A 5860-nucleotide genomic window follows, 5' to 3' on the forward strand; every position below is an offset into this window, starting at 1 on the left:
GGAACAATTCTGGTTGTAACTGAAGAACTACCTGTACTTCAGAAGAGAGGGGTTAGCTCTTTTTAAACTCGACAAAGTGGTAGGCCTTGACTTACAACCACAACTGGGACCATTTATTTCCATGGCTATGGAAGGCAGCTGTTCAGTGATTCACACCCAATTTTATGATCCTTTTTTTTAGCCATGGTTATTAAGCAGCCACTCGGTTGTTAAATGAAACATGCAGTCATTAAGCAAATCTGATTTTCCCGTTTGAGTTGGCTTATCAGAAGGCTGCTGGGAATGTCACAAATAACAATCGGGTAGCCCCAGGAAGCTGCAACTATAATAAATGCACCCTGGTTGCCAAGGCCCTGAATTTTGATCACAGGATTGTGGGGAATGCTATGATGGTTAAGGACTAGCCATTAAGTCAATTTTTTCAGTGCCATTGTAATTTCAAATGGTTGCTAAATGAATAATTGTAAGTCAAGGACTACTACTAGTCAGGCTTCAGCAATTGAAATTGACAGGATACAAGAGATTTGTAAAGTTCTGCATCTGGGTAGGAAAAATGTGAACTGTGGGCCAGCAGTATGATGCAGCTACTATCTTGAGGTACATAAGCGACATAGAATTTGGCTCATTGAAAGTAATTGTGCAATTCTACTTTGCTCTAGTCAGACCTTACTTGCAATACTGGTTCTTGGCAGTAAAGTTCAGAAAAGGGAGTGATATATTAGAGTGAGTTCAAAAGCGGGTTACCAAGAGGCCTAGAAACCTGAATGGCCTAGAAACAAATCCTATCAGGAACAGTTAAAGCTCTTCAATACAAGAGATTAAAATATGATAACCATCTTTAAATATCTGTCATATAAAAGGGGAAGTTGATTTATTCTTTATTTGCCCCAGGAAACAAGACCAAAACCAGTAGCCATCAGGAAGAACTTCCTGATATTACAATCTGTCAGCCAATGAAACAGGGTAGAATATGAAGAGATAAAATCTTCCCTGGAGACTTTCAGAGGTTAGATGCTCATCTGCTAGAAATGCTTAAATGAAACTTGCTCTCAGTGAAGAACTGGCATCTAGAGTACCTTCCAATGTTGTAATTCTATGAATAGATTATAATCACAAAATCAAGAAAAATGCAGTACTGAGCATTCTGAGCTATTATTGGATTAGAAATGCAAAAAAATGGATAAAATTCTAAATAGGAATAAAAATGGCTCCTATCCCTGAACTGAGCTTGTTGTAAGAACTTGGCAGTTTTTTTAAAATGATATCTATATCTGTTTCCACCTGTCTCCCCATTCATGTCCCTGTTTTAGAGATTATAAAACTGAGGCAAGAATTATATTATTCTAAAATAATGTCTTTCAAATATCTATTACGGTAAACTTATTTCAAAAGTTCTTTATAAAATAATACCATAATAATCTGCCTAAAAGATAGGATATAAAATGGCAAATAATAGTGCCTGGATAAATTTTTTTCTAATTTATATGAAAAGCAGTATATAAATGATCCTTTTGCTTACATATTGTCAGTAATGAAATCATTCTGAGATACATCATCATCCTGGAATCTGAATTCTAGTACACAGAATACATGTAGCAAAGTATATGTGGGCCCAGTTGTAACACACACACACAATGTGTGTGTGTGTGTGTGCGTGCTCACATTGTAAACCTAGTTGCAGATGTGAGTCAGGCATAAGGGAACAAAACACACACTAGCCCTATGAAAAATTTAAAACAAAATTGAAACTCCTTGCCATTGAAATGACAGAGGTAGAAAGCAAAAGAATGGGATCATCAGGTATCTGAAATAAAAGCCAGATTTTTTTATGGGCCGCTGGAAGCTGGTTTGTTTGCTTGCTTGCTTGCTTGCTTTAGGATAATACAGAGCTTAATCCACGAGTCAGCTTTGGTTGTTGCAGTCGAATACAACCAGATTCATACAAGAGATTGCATCAAAAACACAACATGTTGTGATATATAGGGCAATCCGTAAACCCATCCTGTGTGTTGAAACTACAAAGGATATATACTTGCAAAGGATAATCCTCTGAATGCTTTTGTGGAATAGTCTTAATGGGGCATAGTAGGGTTTGTTTTTCCTTAAAGATGATAGGATTGCTTCCTAGTTGCATATTTGCTAGGAGTATCTCTGAACATGATGAGACAAAGACTTGTTTTAGTAAAGATGGAACATGCTTAGGCTTATTAACACTGTCACTTGAAGAAATTATTGCTAGTCACAATTGACTTTAGCTTTAAACAAGCGCAGATAGAAACACAATTGTTTCTTGCTTTTTAAATATCTGTTGAAAGAAATACCTTTCTCGGTTCAGCTCCAAGTGGGGAAAAGGACACTGGAGACATGGAGGCTGCTTGGAAAGATGGTTTAATGGTGGACAGGACCACATGGCTTGAGTCCTGAACAGAAAAAGGTGATCACATGCTTCAATGTTGGTGGAGAAGAGAAGGGGTCGAAGCAGGGGCTTGCTAGCCTTTTTATAACCTGTTCAGTCCCACCTCTGCTTCCTGTTCCTGTGTAAGAAATATATTCAGATTGGTTGTCAGACTCCCATGGAGCCATGCAGGGGCAACTCTCTAGGCTGCGTTTTGAATCCAGGTTTGGTTGAGTTCTCATTTGCCAAGTGGTGAGTTGGGTAAAGGGCCAATATTATCATGCCTTAATCCCATCCCCTGGAGCTGAAGGGGAGAACTCTTTATTATGTAAAGGGACTGGCTTGGACATCTTAATGGCCCATTGACAAAGTGGTGGGGGCAGGAAGCTTCAGGGAGCTATTCTCTGTTTAAAACATGTTTCTTCCTTTTCACATCCAGGGAAATATTCTACCTTTTCAATATTTCCTAGGATATTTCATTTTCTGGGAGAGGGATGATACATATCAAAATATAGATTTAAGATAAATGTTAAAATATCCAAATTACTCTCTCTGTATGTTTGTGTGTGTGTGTGTGTGTATACATACATACATACATACATACATACATACATACATGCCAGATTTAATGGCCTTTTGGCCACCGTAGTTCAACAAATCATGCAGTTACGTGAATCATGCAGTTGTTAGGGAATCTGTCCCCTCCCCCCCCCCATTGACTTTGCTTGTAAGCTGGCTGGGAAAGTGATCACATGACCCAGGACGCTCCCATTATTATAAATGCATGCTAGTGGCCAAGCATCCAAATTTTGATTACATTGGGTGCTATGATGGTTGTAAGTCACTTTTTTTTAGTACTGTTAGAACTTCAAACTGTTGAAAGAAATATCCTTCTGGGTTCGGTTCCAAGTGGGGAAAAAGACACTGGAGACATGGAGGCTGCTTGGAAAGATGGTTTATTGGTGGACAGGACCACATGGCTTGAGTCCTGAACAGAAAAGGTGATCACATGCTTCAACGTTGGTGGAGGAAAAGAGAAGGAAGGGCTGAGATGCTGAGTCCCTGGTTTTATGCCCTCTCTGGCCTTTGATCTTGAGCTTGTATTCTGTTTGGTTGTCAGACTCCCATGGGGCCATGCAGGGGCAACACTCTAGGCTGCGTTTTGAATCCAGGTTTGGTTGAGTTCTCAGATGCCATGTGGTGAGTTGGGTAAAGGGCCAATATTATCATGCCTTAATCCCATCCCCTGGATCTGAAGGGGAGAATTCTTTATTATGTAAAGGGGCTGGCTTGGCCTTCTTAATGGCCCATTGACAAAGTGGGTGGAGGCAGGAAGCTACAGGGAGCTATTCTCAATTTAAAACATGTTTCTTCCTATTCTGCCTTTTCAATATTTCCTAGGATATTTCATTTTTCTGGGAGAGGGCTAACTTCCTACAAAACAATCTCTAAACAAATGTGGTAAAACAAGGACTAGTTTAGTTGGCAAGAATGTGAAAAAGTAGTTTGCATCATGAGCTTTTTGCCTATTTCATACTCTAGTTTTCCTGGTGGTCTCTCTTCTGAGCATAACCAGACCAATCCCTTTTAAGTTTTTGAGAAGGATAGCAGCCCAAGTCTTTTAAGAAGGAGTGCTGTGAGAACATTGGAAGACCATTGGAATAGTTCAGTAATGATATCAGGATCCACTTGGCAAGGATTGGTAAGGGTTGAAGATAAATGGCTGCTTTTTGAGCTTTTGTGCTATATTAGAATCCATGTACTGTAATACCTTTGTAGGAAGTTATCACCCAGCCCTCTCCCAGAAAAATGAAATATCCTAGGAAATATTGAAAGGGCAGAATATTTCTCTGGATGTGAAAAGAAAGAAACATGTTTTAAAAGACAGAATAGCTGCCTGCAGCTTTCTGCCCATCCCCACTTTGTCAATGAGCCATTAAAGCCTGAGCTAGTCCACTTTACATAATAGAGTTCTCCCCTTCAACTCCAGAGTGATGGGATTAAGGAATGATAATATTGGCCCTTTACTCAACTCGCCACATGGCATCTGAGAACTCAACCAAACCTGAATTCAAAACGCAGCCTAGATAGTTGCCCCTGCATGGGCCCATGGGAGTCTGACAATCAGAATACAAGCTCAAGATCAAAGGCCAGAAAGGGCATAAAACCAGGGACTCAGCATTTCAGTTGGCCCTTCTCTTCTCCAACAACATTGAAGCATGTGATCACCTTTTCTGTTCAGGACTCTAGTCATGTGGTCCTGTCCATCATTAATACCATCTTTCCAAGCAACCTCCATGTCTCCAGTGTCTTTTTCCCCACTTGAAGTCGAACCCAGAAGGACATTTCTTCCAACACCTTAAAAGTTAGGTTTGTAGCACATAGGTTGCAAAGAGCAGGAGATAATTGATTCTGCTCTCTGCTGCTCTGACTAATCAGCATTAATCTATTAACCCACTGGATTCAGATATTACATTTTCTGGTTTTTGTTTCTTTGACAAAAATATGTGAATATAAAAACCAATGTACATGTTGTTTAATGCTGTGTGAACATATACCTATATTATGACATTGAAAAGATGATGAAAACAAAAGAAATGGCTTGGGGGGGGAGGTTGCATGAAAAAAAAGCAAGGAGTTTATCAAATTGCTTGAAAGACATCTTTCCTTGTGTACAAACAATTGTTTTCATAACGTTTTGTTGATCAAGCAATAACAAGAGGAAATGGAATTCCAAGTGCCAGTGAAGAATGTGTATTAATCAAGCCTAGCACTTTTTAGCTACATGCTTTTGAAGGGGCACTTTGTAAAGGTGGTAGAGACGTGTTGCATTGATATCCCTGGCTGTCTCACACATACTAAAAATCTAAATGTGCCTTTATCTTCTCCTTTGTTTTCTTCTACCCTCCCACTTGTCTTTACCGAACAAGCTGTAGTGCTTGCATTGGCAGGTCGATGTAATAAACTCAGCACACCGAAAATTTAGCAAAACGTTTTAAGCAAAGGCTTTTCTTTTGTTTTGGCTTAATCTTGACAAAGAGCGTCTAAGCCTCCCGCCGGGACCGGCCCCTATAGCGCATTCAGAAAACATTGGCTTGCCCAGCGGCAGCCTCGCGACCGGAAGAAGCTCTTCCCGCTGTACCAACAGAGGGCGCTGCGAGCTCAGCCGCTTGCCTGGAGGAAATTCGCTTGTGTGTACAGTACTGTAAAGCAGAGGCAGCTTTAAGACTCGTGGACTTCAACTCCCAGAATTCTTTATGCTAGGAATAGCTATGCTGCCAGAATAGCTATGCTGGCTGGAGAATTCTGGGAGTTGAAGTCTTAAAGTTGCCAAGTTTAGGGACCTCTTGCTGTACAGTAATATAGTTGCCGGGTCGCTAATCCTGGATTGTTCTGGCGACATCTTGACAGAGACCCTCCGGAGCGCTGGGAGGCGCTGTGGGCAAAAGCGGAGGGATGGCTTAG

Source organism: Thamnophis elegans, chromosome 3 (assembly GCF_009769535.1).
Source record: "Thamnophis elegans isolate rThaEle1 chromosome 3, rThaEle1.pri, whole genome shotgun sequence".
NCBI lineage: Eukaryota > Metazoa > Chordata > Lepidosauria > Squamata > Colubridae > Thamnophis > Thamnophis elegans.